Source organism: Anser brachyrhynchus (assembly GCF_964034855.1).
Source record: "Anser brachyrhynchus genome assembly, chromosome: Z".
Taxonomy (NCBI): domain Eukaryota; kingdom Metazoa; phylum Chordata; class Aves; order Anseriformes; family Anatidae; genus Anser; species Anser brachyrhynchus.
The window spans coordinates 16,806,119-16,829,558 of record NC_137697.1 but is presented as its reverse complement, the minus strand read 5'-3'; the positions used below and the strand labels follow the sequence as shown (position 1 = coordinate 16,829,558).

Here is a 23,440-nt window from a genome sequence, read left to right as displayed (position 1 = left end):
CAATAATGTCAAAGAAATATAAAAAAAGTTTAAAAGATTTATCAGTTTTTATATCCTTGCAAATTTGACTGCATATCCTATCACTTCACCTTAGAAAAGATGGGAATGATATATGCAGATTATTCTGTTCAGTACTGCTTTTGACAAATTAAGTTGCTTACATTTATCATAATAAAGATGTGCTTAAAATATCATAACAAAGGCTACTTATCTTTAGAGAAATCTTATGTGTTGTGGACACAGCAAACCTACAATTTTGTCCTTGAAGTAAAAAATAATAATAATAAAAAAAAATCCCTGACACTGTAATTACTTATTGTAATAATTAGAAAAGGTAAAAGTTATTAATGTTCTGTTTTCTGTTGCAAGCCATCCCATATATAATTTTTCTATATATTAATTAAAGAAGCATTTTCAAACTTTTCTTTTTTTTCCCCTGGGTTTCAGAAATGATGAAACTTACAAGATAGAATAAACCAACAGTTTTTCAGTCAACTGTCTTACTACTTCTTACTTTGACAAAGCAATGAGATGAAAATAACTAGGACTTGACGAAATTACTGCAGTATCTTTCCTGTCAAAGCAGATATTAACCCCAATACAGTTACAGGTGAGATGATACTGAAATTGAGGATTCCTTTACATTTCATTAATCATAGAATCATAGAATCACAGAATGGTTTGGGTTGGAAGGGACCTTAAAGACCACCCCGTTCCACCCCCCCGCCATGGGCAGGGACACCTCCCACCAGACCAGGTTGCCCAAAGCCCCATCCAGCCTGGCCTTGAACACTGCCAGGGCCGGAGCATCCACAGTTTCTCTGGGCAACCTGTGCCACTGCCTCACCACCCTCTGAGTAAAGAACTTCTATCTAATATCTAATCTAAATCTACCCTCTCTTTTCTTAAAGCCATTCCCCTTTGTTCTAGCCCTTCACACCCTGACCAAGAGTCCCTCCCCACTTCTCTTGTAGGACCCCTTTAGGTACTGGAAGGCCTCTAGAAGGTCTCCCTGGGGCTTCTCTTCTCCAGGCTGAACAACCCCAGCTCTCTCAGCCTGTCTTTGTAGGAGGGGTGCTCCAGCCCTCTGTTCATCCTCATGGCCTCCTCTCGACTCGCTCCAAGAGCTCCATGTCCTTCTTGTGCTGGGGTCCCCAGAGCTGAGTGCAGCACTCTGACGGGCTCTCACAAGAGCAGAGCAGAGGGGGAGAATCACCTCCCTCGCCCTGCTGGTCATGCTTCTTCTGATGCAGCCCAACTCACACTGGCTCTTTATGGTATGCGGCATGGATTAACAGAAATACCACCAACTCCTGAGAATTAAACTCCAGTGGAATGGATTCCAAGGCAAAGGACACCAGTCAGGATCAAAGTATATTAGGGTGAGATTTAACTTCAACATAGAAGGGCTGCAGCAGGAATCAATGCTTTGGCAAGTTCTTCTCCACGCAGAGGAAGAGACAGCAGTTCTGGGTCTTGCTAGAACTGGCATCACAACAACAGCATCCTGGGCTGAGGGTAGGGGTGGTGTGAGGAAAATGCTTTGCCTCAACAAAAAGCATGATGTGGTTATGCTCAGATACTGATGCTGATGTCAAAGGATAGGAATCCTTTGGAAATATCAACACACCTCGATACACAGAGTCTGGTGCAAAGTTATTTCACCTAGACAAAGGCATTCAAATGTTTCCAAGCTGACTAGCTGACAAGCATGTGGAAAGAAATGAGACTGAAATATTTTTGATCCAGCTACTAGAATATATTTAAATACATATATACACATTTTTATTTTTAATGCTAAAGTAGTATGCTAAGTAGTACATGTATAGTGAAAATATATTGGGGAGAAAAATGCTTTTTATGTGTAGTTCTGAATGTGGATAGACAGTGTTTTAAGGTTGTTCTCTTCCTTCAGCTTAAATAAATTAATTCATATACATTTCTGGTTACCCAGAGACTTCCTTAAGGAAGGTTATTTCTTACTTTTCTTATTCCTTCTGGAAAAGGTAGAAATAAATTTCACTTTTTTTTTTTTTTTTTTTAATACAGCATTGATAAAAATTCAGGCAAATGGTAAAAACACTTGTGAAAGATACACTAATTTCATTTTAGCCCCTTTGGACTTGCTCATAACAATAACCTATAGAGTGCCTTCAGCAACCCATCCACAAGATATATTTTTTCTCAAGCCTGATTCTTTTCAAAAGTTACATTCTTTCTTTCTTTGTAACCTGACGTTTGAAAAGAAGGAGCAGTCCAAACAGACAGACAACTGTAGACAGTATTGTGATTACCTCCAGAATTTAATCTCAAAAAGAAACTTTGTCTGAACGTAAGGAACTTTGCCCCATACTGCTTCTCACAGTAGCTGAAAAGAGCATCCAACACAAGCAGCCAGTTGCTATACTGGGCACGTGGAAAAATGTCACAATTTCCAAGAATTAATACATCAACAAGATTAAACGTGATAACAACAATATTAGATTCACAAATGAGAAACTGAGTATTCAGATGTTCTACTCCATAATGCAATACTCATTCTTTGAAAATTCCCCTGGTTTATCCTGTGAGCAAGACGAATACAACCCTGTGTCATGCTCTTGCAAAACCAGCACAGTGCAGGTCAGACGAATTCATAACATGGGAAAAAACAGAAGGTATCTGTTTTGCTTTTTACAGCAGTATTGAGGCCTCACTTCCAGTTGTAGACAACAGGAATTAAGAAAAGATCAAAGCAAATGAAAGAGGGTTCATAGGAAGGGCACATGATATAATCAGTTACTTGAAAGGTGATGGTTTCTGAGAAGAGGCTGGAAAAGCTGGACTCTTCTTTTGTTCAGAAAGACCGGATAGCCTAACAGCCTTCCTGTATGTGAAGGGGATGAGGTGATGGCAGCCAATTGCTGTCTGTGTCCACAAAGATGTGAGTAAGTAATCACAGGATCACAGAATGGCTGAGGTTGGAAGGGACCTGTGGAGCTCATCTGATCCACCCCCACTCCTCAAGCAGGGACACTGAGAGCAGGTTACTCAGAACCATATCCAGGTGGACTTCTTAGATATCCAGAGAGGTAGACTCCACAACCTCTCTGGGCAACCTGTGCCAGGGCTCCATCACCCATATAGTTAAGCAGTGCTTCCTGATGTTCAGAGGGAACCTTCTGTGTTCCAGTTTGTGCACATTGCCTCTTGTCCTGGCACTGGGCACCACTAAAAAGAGACTGGTTCTGTCCTCTTTGCACCGTCCCTTCACGTATTTATAGGCCTTGGTGAGATCCCCTGAGCCTCCTGCTCTCCGGGCTGCGCAGTCCCAGCTCTGTCAGCCCCTCCTCTTGGGAGAGATGCCTCAGTCCCTGCATCATCTTAGTGGCCCTCTGCTGACTCTTTCCACTATGTCCATTTCTGCCTTGTGCTAGGGGGCCCAGAACTTGACACAATACTCCAGGTGTGGCCTCACCAATGCTGAGTGGGATGGATCACTTCTCTTGACCTGCTGGCGATAGTTTGCCTAATGCAGCCAAGAATGCCATCAGCCTTCTTAGCAGCAAGGGCACCTTGCTGACTTGTGTTCAGCTTGGCATCTACCAGGACCCCCAGGTCCCTTCCTGCAGAGCTGCTTTCCAGCTGGGTGGCCTCCAGCGTGTCCTGGTGCTGGGGATGTTCCTCCCCAGGTGCAGGACTCTGCTCCTCTTGTTGAACTTCACGCAATTTTTGCCAGCTTGTCTCTCCAGCCTGTCAAGGTCCCTCCGAATGGCTGCACAGGCCTCTGGTTAGTCAGCCACTCTTCCCAGTTTTGTGTGATCTGCAAACTAGCAGAGAATGCACTCTGTTCCATTGTCCAGATCACTAAAGAAGAAATTAAACAGGACTGGACCCAGTATTGGCCCCCTGGGTACTCCGCTCGTTACTGGCTTCTAACTAGACTTGCACAACTAACCATTACCTTCTGTGTCCAGCCATTCAGCCAGTTTTTCATCCATCTCACCGTCTACACATCCAGTCCATGCTTCAGCTGCTTCTCTATGAGGATCTTACAGGGCACCCTGTCAAAGTCCTTTCTGACATCCACAAAGACAACATCCATTGCCCCCCCCCCCCATCCCTCAGGCTGGTCATTTTGTTATAGATGCTTATCAGGTTGGTCAGGCATGAATTCCGCTTGGTGAATCCATGCTGACTACTTCTGGTGATTTTGTTTCCCTTCATGTGCCTGGAAATGACTTCTAGGATTAGGATATGGTTTAGGAAACAAAACAAAACAAAACAAAACAAAAACAACAACAACAACACCTTAGTATGTAAGCATATTTTAAGCATAGTTAAGCACTGGATCAGATTATACAGGAGTTTGTCATAATTCTCTGGTGAAGGTGATTCAAGAACAGATTAAATACCTCTTAGAGATGGTATATACCCTGCCTATGAGCACGCGGGTGGACTAGACGACCTCTTTCACATCCTTGCAGCCTTACATTTCAATTACATTTATGTCAAATCCTTTTCCTCCAGTCTAAAGCCTTTCCCCCACCTAGGTTAACAGATTACATTTGAACTTCATGGCTGTTCTTATCTTAGCAATACATTTCATATTGTGTATTCAACCAACACCCTTATGATTTACCTGATAACTTGGGCGTGCCTGTACTAAGACATCTGAAGAAAGAATCCCTGCCTTTCAATATGTTAGCAGAAGAGGTGGAGGCTTTTTTTTTTCAAAATAATTATGTACAAAACCACTGAAGTGCCCTTCAGGGGCATTAAAATGAAGTTAGTTAGTAATTACTGACGTTGTTACAGTTACTATCATATTTCATTTCTAATTCTGAGGTTATAATCTCAGCTAAGAAAACAAGAAACAGCAGACAAAACCCGACAAAAGCAAGCAATTCCAGGATGTGCAGCACTTGTACACCCAACTGAGAAACTTTCCCATCAAGCTCCTTTCTGTTAGTCACAGGACAATAGCTATTGATAAAAAACAAATAGCAAAATAACATCTCAGTTATGATGAAAGAATTCTATGCTGCAACTTTCCTCCATTCATAATTTACAAATTCTTTATATTAACTCCCAAATAAAGAATAATTACTGAAAGAGGTGAAGTGTTTTTGCACATTGTTTATCCACAGAGAAGAAAGAATTGCTGAACAAAAATTAATACTGAGAAAAGAGGAAATGGGGACAGATGGACTCCCCCCCCGCCCCGAGGTTGCAACCCAAGAAGTTGTCACATATGTTGGAGAATGTTGTTTAATTTCCACGTGTTTTGTTACAGGAATGCAGGACTGTAGCCTTTTGTTCGCAGCTGTGATTACCTATTTAAAAAAAAAAAAAAAGCCTACCAAAAAGAAAAAAGAAAAAATATCTTTGAAGTGACTAGTTCTTCGCAATCTAACAAAGGCAACTAAGGGCACTCAACTCCCTGTGAAAGAGGGGATTTTTGTTAAGCAGTCTTTCCATTATGTCCCAGTGTCCACAAAACAAGAGGCAAACAGAACGCCCCTGGATGATGATGCCAGTTAGCAGATCCACGGTGATCAGTGTATTGCTTTTTTTTTTTTTTTGAAAGTGGAGTTCCAGTGTATTCATACAATTCTGTTTTATTTGTTATAATTCATTTTATTGATCTGTCTTTGCAGATATGAGCACAAACTCCTTGTATCAGACCAGTTTGTAAAGAAAACTTGTGTCACTGCAAGATACCTGCCACGTTGGAAGCCTGTGATCATAGTAGATAATGCAGCATTATGAGAAAAGCTTATTTAAAATGAGTGAAAAAATGGCAGGTTGAAGCAAGTTGTACCAAAGGGATGGCTCAGCACCACTGGATAGAGGAAGCTGCTTGGTAGATAAGTTTATCTAAACAGAAACCATTGGTGCATCAGGGAAGCAGAGTATCCACTAGGCCTGTATAAACAAAACTAAGACATCCTCTAGAAGCTGATTTTTACTTAGACTAATGACCCTTAAACTTGTGATCTTAACTGCTGTTAGGACTTCAGTACCATGCAGAGTTATGGACCCCACTTGGAAAGTCAGTGGACCTCCACAGATCCAAGCAACACAACACCACTAACCCTAGTGTCATCTCTGCTGTCCTCTTTCTGCTGGGATAAACTTGCCTTTCAGGTATAAACTGACACCTGGAAAACGAAGCCAATAACCAATTTTGATTCTAAGGTCTGTGTTTGTTTCTTGTACCCCAGGAAAACTGAGGTGTGAATAGGCCTCCAACCTAAATACAATGAATGAGAAGGAAATACAAGTACTGGCAGAAGACGAGCATTTCACATCCTCCTTAACGCTGCACAAGTTTGTACCTAGTATTGAGAGTCCATAGAATTTCATCCATCGGTTGGTATACATATCCTTGTGAGTGGAATTGTTACATACAAAGTTGTATGTTCGAGACTGCAGTCATCCTAGTGACGATATAACCTGCTCTTGTTGCAGCCAGTAATATAAATAACACAGTGCAGCACTGTTTACTGAGATAAATATTCACACATCACAGCCTTGTGTTTTACTAAGGAATCTCAACAACCCCTGCTGATGAACATAGCACCTCTCTTAATTGAAGGCTGTGATTCGTTACCTAAGAGTTTTTACACATTTTCTGTTTTTTCCTTATTGAGAGGTTCCACTTTCAAAGCTCAGCAGTTCATACTGAGCATTGCCAGTATTATATCACTTAATTAAGATAGGAAGCTTCCCTTTAGCTGAAATTCTATCAACATTTCAAAGATTTATCAGAAAAAAATATTTGTCAGACAAATTGCACTTTCTGACATTGTTTCTCAGTCTCTGTGGATATAAACCTTCAGCTTGATCCTCATTTGAGCTTTGTCTGTGTGGCCTTCATTATTGTCACTGCTACTAGAGTGCATCAGCAGGAATGCACACACAAACGACAGCACTTTTCTGTAGAAAATGTAGATTTCAACAACAAGAAAAAAAATAGAAAAAAAAATGAATTGAAAGAAGCTTTCTGGTCCATCTCTACAAGACTCTCCTTTAGCCCATATCTCAGTTACTTACACAACAGGAGACATGAGGAGAACAGGAACTTACCTGCACAACTGTCTAAGAAACAGATTTGTAAAAATCACTGAGGAAATTGCCAAGTACATAAGAAGGCTACAGGGAAGATAACAAAAGAAACTCTTCTCATGTGAAGAATAAAAAATCACAACCTTGATTTTTTTTTTCCAAGGAAGAAGAAGGTGCTTATCAAAATGGTATTATATTTCCCACTACGCAGTCCTGGTTTATTCCTAAAATGCACTGTATCCTTTCCAAGGATATGTTCTGAAACAGTTTTAAAGGAGCTCTTTCTCCTCAGATCTTTCCCTCTCTTTTCTGTTGAAACAGTCTCAAAAATAAATTAATAACTTCAGGGCTGTCAACTCTTTTTTTTTTTTTTTTTTTATTATGACTGCCATTGGATGTACGATTTTCCCTATAAACTCATTTCCTGGAGTTATGTACTTAGAGAAAAAATAATTTTAAAATAAGACATGTTACTCCTCAGGTTTTATATTGATAGTTGTGCTTAGCACAAGGACTATAATATCCAAAGTACAGGGCAAACATTTATCAGCCCTTACAAAACCATTGGCATTGGACAGGAGAACAACTGATCTGTCATATACCAGTAATAAAACTGGAAAGTATAGAGATTAATGATATGCTTCTCACTGATGAATGTAAACAGAGATGCGGCTCTTGACTCCACTTCTTTAAGATTACAAGTCATCTGCAGCGTGAAGCGTGGCAGGCTTTCCCTCATTCCCAAGCGTCCTGATGGTGCTCCATCAAGAAGTCATCTCAATCCTTTTCTGTGAGACCCAGCAGGAGAAATTTTTTGCATATTCATTTTACCCTCTTTATATTCTACAACTATTTCATGTTTCCTTATCTTACATGATGCAGTTCCAGCTATTTCCCAGACAAGCTCCTTAGCAGACTCTGGAAGTAGTGCTTCTCAAAATCCATTGTAAATTTAACACACACTTTCCTAAAATTCCAGTTTTGTAATGTTCTTCGGTATCTTTATTTTTAAACTCATGAGTAATGATTTCTACTTTCTGTTGTCTGAGAATTTTTCAATCTCAAACCTAGCTGCTCAAAGTGAAAATTGTTTTTATTAGCTTCAGCCAGGCCAGCATCAAAGATGCATTTTCAAAATGGTGTCTTCTTGGTTAAACACCAAGGAAATTAGTGATGCACAGTGTTGACAGTGATCAGCCAGACATCACTATCCTTTGAGATTTAAGTCCCTGAAAGACAGTCAGAAACCATATTCAAAATGGAGTTTACAGTAAGATAGAGATGACCAGTCTGCAAGATCAATTCAGAAGTTTTTAAGCGCAGGTTTCCTTTACAATTACATATTTCTCAAATTTCCTCAATACTTTAAGTGGAGAAATTGGTTTCTAGATTTCCTCCCAGGTTGTGTAGAATTAGATCTGAAAATGCTCATGATACAAGGAATCCTTCAAAAGAAGTGATATTTTGTGACCATATGTGGAATTTTACTGATAATATTTTTGGAACTGGGTTGCCTTTATGTGAAGTGCTAAATATAATATTTAAATTCAAACTTAATCCTTGAAGTGTACTAATTCTGTCTTTTAAAGAATTTGATAGTGCTTGCGAGGCTAAGTCTAAGCACTATTAAAGCAAAAAAAAAAAAAAGAAAGAAAAAAAAGTCTGAATTAAAAAAGGAAAACTCATTCCTTAATATAAAAATAACAGGAATTATGGCAAGCTGAATAGCATTTTTAACTCCAATTTCAAACCATAACAATAGTTTCAAATTTATAATTGAGTGATTTCCATTCATAAGGAGAGATGAAAAATAAATTGATACAGTTCTCCACATGCCCAGTTAGAAACAATATTATATTCATAATAAGCATTTCTTAAGTATCATTTTTACACTGAAAATAAGTTTTTAGATTTGACTCCTGAATAGTATAATCTGTAATTGCAGTCACTGAGGACAATTTATCTATGTGGCACACCATTTCTGTGTCATTAACAGACATGACTGGAAGATGGCAATGAGTAGAAGAGGAATAAAAATAGATCCTAGAGCCTAACTATGGCTGAATTAGGGTCATTGTTCAATCTATGGCAAGAATAATTTTGTTTAGTGAAGAGACGATATGGGAATGACTTAAAAGAAAGAGGCATAAATGTACAAGAGATACAAGAGATGTACAAGAAAAGATTATAGAATGTATTTCTAAGAGCAGCTTAAAAAAATAAAAATTCAGCATGTTCAAATGATATTTTTGTACGTTTTAAGATTTTTAAATGCTTAAATTGCAATAAACTGTCTTGACCAAAATGATAATATTTACCCCATTGTGATAAGTTTTGATAAAATGCTGAGAGTGGGTACCAGCTCCCTTTTCACTTGGCAAATACAGTTGGAAGCAGTGTAGCTGAGGAAGACAGTATCTCCCAAGAGATGACTGAGACCACCTTAAGACAGTCCACTTACTAGTTAATATTTTGGAAAAGAATTTGAGAGTTTTACTCTTTTTTGAGAAGAAAAAGCTTTTGAATTTTAAAGCTGAACAGCACAGATCATTTTGGATACATGAAAAGAAATCCTCTTTCATAGATTAAGAAGAAACTGTCATTGCCTTGTAGCTTAAACTTATCCTGAATATTCTTATGCCCTAGATTTTTTTGAACATTCTGTACATGTTCTGAGATTAAAGTTTTCTTTTTAATAAGAAGAAACAATGACTCTAACTGCAGTAGCTTCATGCAATGTAATTATGCTTGTTTCAGCAGTACTTTGGAACCCCAAACATCAGAAACATTAAAAAACGCATGAGAAAATACCATGAAGGGTATAGGGAAAAATTCCTTTCCTCTCTCTGCTTTTCACCTTATCATTTTACCTTATGATGGGTTGCACAGGCTTTGTTTTGTTTACATCCCTAGAGACATGGCATGCATGTGCAAGGCTAATTTTTTGTGCCTGGAAATCATTTGTTGCCATATCAGTCTTTCCGGGACTTGGCCCAACAGAGACAAATGCTCATAGGATCGCTCAGTCAATCTCCATTTTGGGGGTATAATGAGTATCTGGATCACTTTATTTAAATTGGTCACAGTATCAAAAAGATGGATTGATTTTTAATCCACTGAAACCAGCACTGACTAAACTTTCCACATTACACAAGAATTCTGTCTATTTTAAATATCTTTGTGCTCACTGGTACCTAAAATGAATACCATTTACATATGGATCAAAATGCTTTACAAGAATACAAGTGACCTTGGCAAACTCATACTGTGTGTGAAATGTACTCATATTTTGTCACTGTAACAACTCACCAGTCATTACTTTTACAACAAACTAGCATAAAAATACATAACATGTAATATCTCATTTGGTTAACACAGAACTTGATTATATATTCCATGGGACAATCATATTGCAACAACAAATGAATTGCACATAAGTACACATTAAAAAAAAATAAAATAATTTCTTAAATTCCTTTTTACTGCCCTTTAATATGTTTGGAGGACATCTTTGGAGCACACATACCATTATACACATGCCATTAATGTTCTTAAAAAGATTTTGATGTTCTGTGATGCTGACAGCTTTCTATTACTTTTAAACAACCTAATGATATTTAGTTATGTATTGTTCTAAGGGTTCTATACATAGATAATGGACACTCATGTCTTCATGGTGCCTGCAGAGAGGGTAAGTCACATCCTAGTCAATTATTTGCAGAGAGAGCTTTCAACCAATATATGACTCTAGCTAAAGTAGGTTTCTAATTGATGTCTCTGGGAGTTGAGTCAAATGCCAGCTGTGAGGACTGGGATTGCTGCTTAAATCAAGAATAGGAGTAAAATTATTCTTTGCCAAAGAAAAACTCAAGAAAGCTGTGCAGCTTTCAGAAATTCTAAAGTTGGTGTTTTGCTGTGGGAAGCATTCTTTTCTCATCAGCCCCAACCCTACTCTGTAACGGTGACAGATGAACATCACCCGTGTAAATGAGTCCACAATATAACACAGAACAAGTAGAGCCATTGCAATGTTGGGATCTGTTGCAGATCTAGTCTATAGTATTTAAAAACAAATGTGGACTGATGTTGGTATGTCTAATGTTAAACTTTTCAAATTTGGCATTCAAGCTACTATACATGTTTTGAGAGAAAATTACATATTTAAAATACTAAATTATAAAACTAACAAGAGGGGCAAAGAGGAATTGTTGGAACAGCATGAAACAAAACTGCTTGGGTCTTACCAAGTGCTTCCACAGGCAGTGTTTCTGCAGTTTGTTGTTCCCAGAAGACATCAACCAGAAACAATCAATGCTGGAGTCTGATGCTTATTTTTATGGCAAGCCACAAAAAACATCTTTGAAGTTTACAGTGCGAAGCAAGATCAGAGTTGATCAGACAGCTGCTGACAAGCTCCCTGAAAGCACAGCACAATGAGGTTGCTACATTCGAGAGTCTATTTATGTTTCTATTAGAAAGAAGCTAATTTGTTTTGTATAATATCGGGAGAAAAATCTTCAAAGTGGAGCTTGGAAAATTCCATTTTCTGCTTGCTGTCACTGGTTAAATGCCTTATAATAATTAAATAAAACCTTTTAGTTAAATTACTAGCTCCACAATATACCACAAATTTACATTCCATAAATTATGTTTTATTTAAGTATATTCACACAGACATAGAATCACACAGAATGGTTGAGGTTGGAAGGGACCTCTGGAGATCATCTAGTCCAAACCCTCTGCCGAGCAGGATCACCTAGAGCACATTGCACAGGATGGCATCCAGGTAGGTTTTGCATATCTCCAGAGAAGGAGGCTCCACAGCCTCCCTGGGCAACCTGTGCCAGTGCTCTGTCACCCTCACAGTAAACAAATATTTTCTCATATTCAGCCAGAATCTCCTGTGCTTCAGTTTGTCCCCATTGCCTCTCGTCCTGTTGCTGGGCACCAAGGAAAAGTCTCCGGCCCCAACCTCTTGACACTTTCCCTTCAGATATCTATACACATTAATGAGATATCCCCTTTGTCTTCTCTTCTTCAAGCTAAACAGGCCCAGTTCTCTCAGCCTCTCCTCATATGAAAGGTGCTCTGGTCCCCTCACTGTCTTCATGGTCCTTCTCTGGATTCACTCCAGTAGCTCCATGTCCCTCTTGTGCTGGGGAGCCCAGAACTGGACACAGCAATCCAGGTGTGGCCACACCAAGGCCAAGTAGAGGGGGAGGATCACCTCCCTTGACCTGCTGGCACCACTCTTCCAAATGCAGCCCAGGATCCCTTTGGCCTTCTTGGCCACAAGGGCACATCGCTGGCTCATGGTCAGCCCGCTGTACACCAGGACTCCCAGGTCTCTCTGCAGAGCTGCTCTCCAGCAGGACACCCCCCAGCCTGTACTGGTGCTTGGGGTTATTCCTCCCTAGGTGCAGGACCCTGCACTTGCCCTTGCTGAACTTCATGACATTCCTCTCTTCCAACCCTCCAGCCTGTTGAGGTCCCTCTGAATGGCAGCACAGCCCTCTGGGGTATCAGCCACTCCTCCATGCTTTGTGTCAACAGCAAACTTGCTGAGGGTGCACTCCGCTCCATCGTCCAGGTCACTGATGAATAAGTCGAATTAAGACTGGACTCAGTACTGACACCAGGGGGACACAGCTAGCTACAGGCCTCCAACTAGACTCAGCACCACTGAGTACAACCTTCTGAGCTGTGCCATCCAACCAGTTCTCAGTCCACCTCACTGTCCATTCATCTATCCCACATTACCTGAACTTGCCTATGAGGACGTTATGGGAGACAGTGTCAAAAGCTTGGCTGAAGTCAAGGTAGGCAACATCCACTGCTCTCCTTTCATCTATCCAGAGAGTCAGCCCATCACAGAAGACTATCAGGTTGGTTAAGGAGGATTTATTTCCTCTTGGTGGATCCATGCTGACTACTCCTGATCACCTTCTTATACTCCATGTGCTTGGAGATGACCTCCAGGTTGAGCGGTTCCACCACCTTTCCAGGGATGGAGGTGAGGCTGACTGGCCTGTAGTTGCCTGGGTCCTTCTTTTTGAAGACTGGAGTGACACTGGCTTTTTCCATTCCACAGGCACCTCTCCTGTTCTCTACGACTTTTCAAAGATGATGGAGAGATGGCTAGCAATAACATCCACCAGCTCCCTCAGAACTCATGTACGCCTTCCATCGGGGTCCATGGATTTGTGGGTGTCGATTTTGCCTAAGAGATCTCTGATCTGATCCTCCTCGACCAAGGGAAAGTCCTCGTCTCTCCAGACTTCCTCTGTGGTCTCTAGGGTCTGCGATTCCTGAGGGCTGGTCTTAGCAGTGAAGACGGAAGCAAAGAAGCCCTGCTTCCTGCTTGCAAGATCCTGAACTCCACTATCTCATGGTCACTGCAGCCAAGGCTGTCCCCAGCCTTCACATCTCCATCTTTGTTTATTAACACAAGGTTCAGCAGCACACCTCTCCTTGTTGGCTCCTCAAAAACCTGTATCAAAAATCTATCACCAGTGCTCGGCAGGATCCTCCTGGACAGCTTGTCCTAGCTGTGTGGTCTCTCCAGCACATAACAGGGTGGTTGAAGTCCCCTATAAGAACGAGGGCTTGTGACTATGAGGCTGCTTCTGGCTGGCTGTGGAAGGCTTCATCTACTTCCTCTTTCTGATCAGGTGGCCCGTAGCAAGCACCCACAACAGTGTCAGCCGTGGAAGCCAGGGCTTTAATCCTTACTGATAAGCTCTCAACTCACTCTTCATCCACCCCTAGGCAGAGCTTGATCCATTCCAGTTACTCCCTGGAATGCAGAGAAAAATGAACAAGAATCCTGTAAAAGAGGAAGAAACACTTTGAGAGCTTCTCCATCCTTTTTTTTTTTTCTTTTCTTTTTTTTTCCCCTAAATTTTCATAGACTACAACTTAGTGGACAAAGCAGTTTCATAGCAAATGAAAAAAAAATATCCAAACCAAGTATCATCCTAATAAAAAGGTCACTGTACCTGATCATTTTGATTTCTTTTTTTTTTTTTCCCGTGTTACAACAGACCTAATATTAGACAAAGCACAATCACAGGGCATGCAACAATGTAATATTTACCTTTGTTAGAGATAATTAAGGGTTACACAATGTCAGTCCACAGACTTTGATATATCCAAGGAGAAGTGGCTGGAGAAAGAGAGACTCTTGTGGACATGCTGCCATTGTTCAGAGGTCTTTGGGGTGACAGTGTTCATTTTACACCATGACAAGAGTCCATGTAGAATATAGTAGAACCCTCTGAGTTTGTCCAATATGTTTTGATGCAAGCAACTGCTTAGTAAAAGACTTAAAGTGACAGATAAGTGTCAGTAATATATACCTTTTGATAATTTTTTTTTTAAGTGTTACTCTGTCACTTTAAACTTTGGAATTGTTATTTTATTATTTAAGAATAATGAAAACCTTCAAAACTTATGCACAGAGGAAGTGGGACCTCTCTTCAGCTGCTGAAATCCTGCTGAGACAGGAACAACTTGGAACTCCTATGTTTCTTAATACATGTGATTTCTGAATTACCTGGTTCCTGGTAAGAAAAAGAGCACTAGAAAAAAACCACAAATGTTAGTAGACTGTGTTGAGAATGGGCATTAAATTGTAAGTACAGATTTGCATGCATTGCTTTTCTGTTAACCACCTGTTTAAAGAGGTGATTTAACTTCTGGATGGATGAAGTATAGAATGACCTTCAGTTGCCCAGACAGATTTTTGGAATGACCTTTCTGTTTTATGTGTGCTTAGAATATTTTAACCTGCCAGATATTCCTCAGGCCAAGAAATATGAAATATGAAATATGAAAACCTCATATCTCAGTGGATCTTCGTTGACCAAGTATCTTTTAATAATAAGATCTTCATTTTATATATTCCATTTTTTCCACTCAGAAGTTGGTAGTATTCTTGACTTTCTGTGAGAACGAAGCTTAACAAAATCTGTTTAAATATAGCCATATGAATGTTGAAGTCAGCCTGTTGAAAAGATGTTATTCAGCTCAAATGCTTGATACAAATGTTGTCACAGAATAGAGCTATAGAAGGTGTTTTGGCAGCTGCAGCAGTAGCATTTGAAGCATCTTCATAATTAGTGTTATCTAAAGCTTATTTACTATTCAGATTCACTGAGATTTGCTGCCAAATTAACAGTTTTTGCTCTCCAAGGACTTTTTAAATAACATGGTCCAGCACACAGTTTTATTTCCAGCTTTCCTCAGTTCTCTTTTTATTTTTAATGAAGCTGATTATTTGCTTATGTCTTTTATTCTCTTTTTCTGATGTGCAGTCTTTTTTTATTTTTCCCTAATGAAATTCAAAGTAAAATATATACAGATTAGTGATTAATACTGAAAAACTCCAAAATCATGAATAGGTGAGATGTTTCCTAGTGCTTAGGTCCTCCGTTAGAAGGAGACATCCATGAAGCAGAAAACCTTGTTCATTACCACAAGCATAGTCAGAGTCTTTTTTGCTGCATATACGAATAGAATGGTACTGAAAGCTCTGCTTGATTAGAATAGAATGAAGACTTGATTTCTGAAGAGGGGATAAAAGGTAGCAATGTCTTTTTTGTTAAACGCCAAAAAAAAAACAACAATTTTATCACAAATGTTAAACGACTCTAAAACAGTAGCTGACAGACTGTTTTAACTCTTATGTTAAAGTTTTGTTTGTTTTATTTTTTGATTGCTTTTGTAGTAGAAAGAGGGTTAAACAAAGAGTTCACCCCTTGGCTGTTTAGACCTGTGTAGAAAAAAAAAAAAAAAAGATTTAAGATTTGATTAATTCCTTTCCATTTTGTTGCTATATTCCTTGTATTGACAGGAATAGTGTAGGGCTGCTAGGTTATTCTATAAGCCAACCATTAAGAAAGGTTGATGTCCAGCTTACCTTTACATGATCCATCCTTTGCCCTCAGCCCGAGCTAGATCATAATTTCCAGACCAGCACTATTTCACATTTGTTGTAACCACCTCACAGTGCACATCATGTAAAGGCCACTGTGACATCTTCAGAGGAGAGGTGCTTCAACAACACTGCAGGTGGTGAAAGGATTTTGAGCCTTGAAGTACAGGATTTACATTGTCACATACATTTTGTAATACAATAATAGCAAAATGCCTGTGCATTTATCTTCATGCATGTTTCAAGAGATTCTTATAAAATGAAGCATTTTCAAAGAACAGAAGTTCTCTAGATTTAAAACAAATCTAGATGAAATGTCTCTCGCTAATCCATCCTTTCTGAGTTTCCTAGAACTGGCAATTGTGGCTTGGAGATGTTGGCATGTTCTATGTCACCATCACAGTTCTTAAAGACTTTAATGTACCATTTCCAGTATGTTTTGTAGGCTTTTTAAATATCTGGTTATGTTACTAACTCAGTTTCTAGTGTGCTTACTTACCAATGAGCTGAAGATGACCTCTGTGGAAGAGAGTTATACTGGTCCTATCTAACACTGAAATGAATTCTTCAGGACATAGGACCATCACAGTCCTTTGTAGTGGGTTTATGTGGCAAGGTTTTGGTAGCAGGGGGCCATAGGGGTGGCTTCTGTGAGAAGGATCTAGAAGCTTCCCCATGTTAGATGTTGCCCTGCTACTGACCAGAGCCAAGTCAGTAAGTGATGTTGTTTGCGCCTCTGTGAAAGCATAGTTAAGACAGGGAAAAAAAAAAACAACCGCTGCTACACAGCAGCTGGGAGTGAGAGGAGTGAGAAGCAGCCCTGCAGCCCCCCAGGTCAGTGCAGCAGGAGGGCAGGAGGTGCTCCAGGCAGGCAGCAGCAGTTCCCCTGCGGCCTGTGGAGAGGCCCCTGGTGGAGCAGGCTGTCCCCCTGCAGCCCACGGGTCCCACACGGAGCAGATCTCCACGCTGCAGCCCGTGGAGGAGCCCCCGGTGGAGCAGGTGGATGTGGCCTGGAGGAGGCTGCGGCCCATGGAGAGCCCCCGCAGGAGCAGGCCCCGGGCCGGAGCTGCAGCCCGTGGAGAGGAGCCCACGCAGGAGCAGGGGGTCTGGGGGGAGCTGCCGCCCGTGGGGGACCTGTGCTGGAGCAGTTTGCTCCTGGGGGATGGACCCCGTGGTACGGAGCCGTGTGGGAGCAGGTCTTGAAGAGCTGCTGCCTGTGGGCAGCCCCCGCAGGCTCATTTCGGGCAGGACGGCATCCCGTGGGAGGGACCCCATGGCACAGGGGACGAGAGTGACCGAGAAGGAGCAGCGGAGACGAAGCGCTATAGACTGACCACAGCCCCCATTCCCCTGTTCCCCTGTGCCGTCCGCTTGGGGGGAGGAGGTGGAAGAAGGTGGATGGGGGGGGGGAAGGCATTTTTGGTTTCTTTCATTTGTTTCTCACTTCTCTAACTTGCTAGTAATAGGCAATAAATCTTACTATCTCCCTACTCAGAGTCTGTTTTGCCCGTGACGATAATTGTTGAGTGATCTCCCCATCCTTATCTCAACCCTTGAGCCCTTTGCATCGTATTTTCTCCCCCTTCTTCTGTGAGGAGGGGGAGTGAGACAGCGGCCATGGTGGAACTCGGCTGCCCACCCAAGTAAAACCACCACATCCTTATCCTATTCCATGGCAAGAGTAAGGTCTGTCTTCTTCACCCTTCCTTCCCTTGTGTACTTACATAGTAACTTTCACCTCTACTCAAGAGTGACAACATTAAACAGTACATACAACACTAATAAAAAGTACCTCAATAAAAGCACTTAATTACTCACATAATTCTCTTTCTGAAATAGGAGGAAATACAAATGCCAGATATTACTCAGTCATGTTCTGAAAGGTATTCAAATATTGTGGATGAAGGTGGCTTTGAACTACAGAATAGAATAGACATTTTGCATATTGGGAAAACACATAAAGAAATTCCATATAAAAAGTGCTGTAGAAGAGAAATTGTATTATTCATTGACGGTTTTGTAGAGAAAGAATATACAAATTTCTAGGGTTTAATTACACCTGCCTGTGATTCAATACTCACTGCAGTCATTTTAAATCTCTTCCCTGTCTGAATCAGTCTTTGGACTAGGGAGGTCTGGGCAGGAAAGCTCTACCTCTCTGGCCATGCCTGCTTGCAAGGGTCTGAAACAGCTGTACGAAACAGCAGGACAGCATTGTCCAGTAGCACTCCTACCTACTTCCTAGAGAAGAAAGATATGAGAGCAGGGACATGCCTCACCACTACTCGTCACCACTGGCGTTCAGCAGCTGTACAGGAGATACCATGTGGTCTCCCTGAACAGTCATCAGTGGAGAAAAGCCAGGTGAGTAAGCCAAGCTGTAAGAAGTAAGCCTTAAGGAGGAGGCAGCTGACATCAGTCTCCTTTTACTCCTCTCTACTGACGTCAGACCCCAGCCTTCCTGGTGTGCTGCGTCACACTAATTCACAGATTGCCTATGCTCTTGAGAGGGATTTAGTCTCTTGATTAAAACTTAAACAGGTATTCTTCAGAAGCACAAAATCAAAATGTGCACTGCGACTCCCTGGTAGGTTGTGACAAAGATTTTGACATTCCAAGTGGAATCTTTTTGAAGTTTTCCGAGATGTTCTCAAGGAGGTTTATTTCTGTCTGAGTTTTGAGAATTTAATTCTGTGAAATGCTCACTTTTTCATTCTTGTTGCAATATGTTAGTAAAGAGAAAAAAATGTTAAATATTTTATTTCCCTGTCTCTAATAAGTCTATTTTTTATAGTATTCACAAAAGCTTTGGCAGAGAGCTACCCCTATTTAAAACAAGGTAAAAAAGTTGTGAAGCTAAATTGAGCAATATTTTTGACTGTCCTACATTTGAAAGATGTGTGGGTGTCATCTGAATCCTTTGCAAAAGACTCTGCTCAACTGATAATAAAGGACCAAGAGTAATTATTTTCCCTTTGCTTATTTTCTAAGATATGTAAGGAGAAAAATAAGAGATTACCAAGGTGGTTTACACTTACCCATAATTTTCTTAATTCATCAGGAAATGCCATCTGGCTCTGCAGTGAAACATTGAAACAGGCTGTCCCTGGATGCTGGGAGAGCTCCTTTGAGAAGAGGCTGGACAAACACATATGTGGTCTAGCACATCTCCTGCTCAGTGTGGGGCTGGAGATGAGAAGGCAGCAGCTTTATACAGAAAGCGTATGCTTGATTTGAAAGTAATATCTCGCTTTTAATATGGACATATAATAATTTACTAAAAAGGAACTGTCCTGGTTTTGTCTGGGATAGAGTTAATTTTCTTCCTAGTAGCTGATATGGTGCTGTGCTTTGGATTTAGGATGAGAATAGTGGTGATAACATGCTGATGTTTTAGCTCTTGCAGAGCAGTGCTTGTGCAGAGCCCAGGACGTTTCATCTCCCTGTGCTGCCCTGCCAGCAAGGAGGCTGGGGGTGCACCAGGAGCTGGGAGGGGACACAGCCAGGACGGCTGGCCAGAGGGATGTCCCATACCACGTAGTGTCATGATGAAAAATCAACTGGAGTGGGGGGCAGCAAGGCTCAGGGACTGGTTGGACATCAGTCAGCATTGTACATAACTTGCTTTGTATATGATGATGATGATTATTATTATTATCCCTTAATTTTCTGTCCTATTAAACTCTTTTAATTGAATCCATGAGGTTTTGCTCTCTCTCTCTCTCTCTCTCTCTCTGTCTTTTTTTTTTTTTTTTTTTCCATTTCTTTCCTGCATCCCACCAGGGGGAGGAGAAGAGTGAGTGAGCATCTGTGTGGTGCTAAGCTGCCTGCTGGGTTAAGCCACAGCAGAAGCCTAAAAATTCTCTTTAGTGCTCTGCTTGTCCACCCATATTGAAGAGTATCACTACTGTCACTGGAATAGAAGGCCCCAGAAGCAGTGGAGAAGCAATTTTTGCAGCTCTAGTGAAAACATAACTCACTCCAGGGACTGTCTGTGACTGCAGGGCATCTGTTACAGGCCACCAGGTAGAGAAAGATAAAGCATATTACCTGTTATTAAATTAAGTCTGTTCCTTTTCTATCCAGTTGCATTTCCTTCCCTGAGCCCCCCAGATGTTCTGCTGCTGGTAGAAATCCATTCCTGTGCTCTCAAATGCTCTGAAAACTCCAAAATAAAAAAATTAGTTTTAAGATAACAGTCGTAAATACAAATACTGGTATTTCCAGAAAATGGCGAGTAGCAGCATTTATAAATCTACTATTGCCTGATAGGGATCAAAAATCAAGCAGTGCACATACACCTGACCCCACTGAAGTCAGTAACAAAGCCCCCACTGACTTGCAGGGAACCCGGATTTCAGCACTTACATTTAGCAATTCAGCTGCAGAGTTTGTGGCAAAAAAACAAGGTATTTGTGACGCTGACCACCCAAGAGATGGGCCAATAGCCCTGTCAGCCAGCATGGAACAAAGGAGTGTTGAGATGAGACTGCACAATGCACTGGCTGTGTTAGTGCAATTAGCCCATCATGTCGTGAGTCACGGGCAATAAAGAGCTGTCTGTAACAGCAGGGCATGAGGAGATGCAGCCATGTCTCTGCAGACAGGATTCTTTAAATAAACACTACCAGGTCACTTGACATGTGGTAGGCATCCACATGGCCAGGCAAACAACTCAGCCAAACACCTGAAATCATCATGGGATTCATTGAAACAGATGCATGACTAACAAGGAAAACCTGCAAGCTCAGTTTCCCTTTGTTGCTTTTAAACTTGCCCATCGTTCTTCTGAGGCGCTTAGTGGGGCAATTATAGATCCATACTTTTTTTTTTTAAATTAAACTCATTTTTTAAATGAATGAAATGTTCTGTTACATCTCACTGAGTTGAGTCCCAGAGACCCAGATGTGTGTGGATAACAAGAGTAAGAGAATTTTTCAGAAAATGTTACCTCAGCTTATCAAGAATTCAGCCTCAGCCAGCATATATGACCCTTTCATACATCCATGAGAATGCCTTTGTATTGCTTAGCGTCATGCTTTGTTAATTTGTGAACCCTTATGGAGATGGATGGTGTCGTGGCTAGCTTGACAAAACACAGGGTTTTTTTTACAAGAGTTCAGAGTGATGGCTGTGGGGTGACAGGCAGGAGATCATATAAAATGGTCTACAATTGGCATTTGAAATCACGCTAAAAAGTTCTGTTTTCAGATTCAACAGGTCCCTGTGACTATCTTCAAGCTCTCTGAGAAGTTTTGAGTGTTGGCCTTGTTCCATAGCTTGGGAGAGACTGGAAATCACTAATCTGGAGGATTTAAAAACGTCAAAATCCAGAATATAAGACTTTCTGCTTTCTTGGTCCAGGTGTAGGTAGCTTGGTTGGCTTAAACTCGTTATCCCCACTGTAAAAATAGCTTGAGAAGGAGACCACCATTCCTGCATTAGTATTTGTTTTCATTGATGCATTCAGGCTGACAGGTTTTGGACAATCCTACTTTCAAGGAATAAACAACTCTATCACTGAGTTTGTATTCCTTCTCACAAGAAAATATTATGACACTGAACTGTTGATACTATTATCATCACTGTTGTACTTATGCATTTCTTTTTAAGGTATTTTGATGGGGCTTGTAGGGGTAACGGCTGCTGTGTTAAAAATTCTGGGTTAATTTGTGTTTTGGTATAAGAAAACATTTTAAAATAAACAAATTATGATCTCTCCAGCAGAGAAATACTTTTAAAAGTATTAATTCATAAGAGCTGGTGATTAAAACAAAAAGTTTGATTTGAGTGTCACAAAATTAGACTTATCCTTCTGCAATTGTCAACTGAGCTGATTTAGTGGAAATTTGCTCAACTAAAGTACACAGAAGCAGACTTATTCCTAGGACATGTTCATTATTCAACATCAAAAAAACACCTGTAAGTCTGTAAAGGGCAAGCTAGAGCACTTATTGCTCATACTCACCAGAGAGAGAACAGAAAGGGATTTAGAACAAGTATTTAAGGAAGAGATACCATCCAAAGGGACCTGGACAGGCTGGAGAAGTCAGCCCACATGAACATAATGAGGTTTAACAAGTCCAAGTGCAAGGTGCTGCACCTGTGTTGGGGTAATCCCAAACATGAGCACAGACTGGGAGAAAAACCCATTGAGAGCAGCCCTGCGGAGAAGGACATGGGGGTTCTGGTGGACGAAAAGCTTGACACGAGCCAGCAGTGTGTGCTTGCAGCCCAGAAGACCAGCTGCATCCTGAGCTGCACCAACAGAGGGGCGGGCAGCAGGGGAGGGAGGGGATGGTGCCCCTCTGCTCTGCCCTTGTGAGGCCCCACCTGCAGTGCTGCGTCCTGGTCTGGGGCCCCCAGCACAAGAAGGATGTGGGGCTGTTAGAGCAAGTCCAGAGGAGGGCCATGAAGTTGATCGGGGGCTGGAGGACCTCTTCTATGAAGACAGGCAGAGGGAGCTGGGGATGCTCAGCCCGGAGAAGAGAAGGCTCCAGGGTGACCTCATTGCAACCTTTCAATACTTAAAGAGGTCTTAAAAAAGATGGAGAAGGACTCTTTGCTCAGGTAGATAATGATAGGACAAGGGGGAATGATCTTAAACCAGAAGAGGATAGACTAGGCATTAGGAGGAAATTCTTCACTGTAGAAGGGTGGTGAAGCACTGGCACAGGTTGCCCAGAGAATCTGTGGATACCTGGAGGTGTTCAAGGCCAGGCTGGATGGGGCCCTGGGCAACCTGATCCTGTGGGAGGCATCCCTACCCATGGCAGGGGGTCTGGAATTAGATGATCTTTAAGATTCCTTCCAACCTGAGCCATTCCTTGATTCTATGATTCTATGATTGTTTATATTTAAGCATTCAGTCCATTAGACTCCAAGACTGATGCTGTAACAGGGACTCTCTACTCCCATCTCATGGTGAGCAGAGACTGCAGCAACTCTGGGACCAGAGAGCCTGACCCTGGAATTTCTGTATTTTGTGGGAACTTTGGATGTTTCCAAAATATTTTCATTCTGTATGAGAAAAAAAGTCAAATAAAGGCACGTCCTACAATAAGATTTTTCCAAGTCATACACTTTAATGTAAAATGCACCATCCTTTTTTTGATTCAAACTTTTTAATAACATGTATCACCTCATCTGAATGTATTTTCTTTGAAGAGAAATTTTAGTGCTTTAAATTCATTCTCTAATGCTGCTGGGAAAAAATAATCTGTGAATTATATATAGTATATGTATATGTAATTATATATATATTGTATTATAGCAAATAGTACAATTAAGTGAGAAAGAAGGTGGATCACTAATTAATACACAAAAGCAACTCCACTGTTCATGAACTACTCCTGCTTGGAAAACCCATCCTTCCTGAAGTGACATGTCTGTTCTGGGAATGACCAAGAAAAACACTCTTTTCTTCTGTGCTGTGTCTACAGGTCAGGAGTAACA

General features: G+C 41.0%; 1 long non-coding RNA gene across 2 annotated transcripts; it reads right to left on the bottom strand.

Moving 5' to 3' along the window:
* Window positions 1-10,022: 10,022 nt before the first annotated feature.
* On the bottom strand, window positions 10,023-21,897 carry LOC308185197. Of its 2 annotated transcripts, XR_013943183.1 has the most exons (6): window positions 20,354-21,897; window positions 20,036-20,150; window positions 19,024-19,171; window positions 15,971-16,116; window positions 14,147-15,823; window positions 10,023-13,876 (listed from the first exon to the last, which is right to left on the bottom strand). It is a non-coding gene; the product is annotated as an uncharacterized lncRNA (long non-coding RNA). The 2 variants fall into 2 exon arrangements; XR_013943184.1 differs by having other exon boundaries at window positions 10,023-15,823; window positions 20,354-21,890.
* Window positions 21,898-23,440: the final 1,543 nt, after the last annotated feature.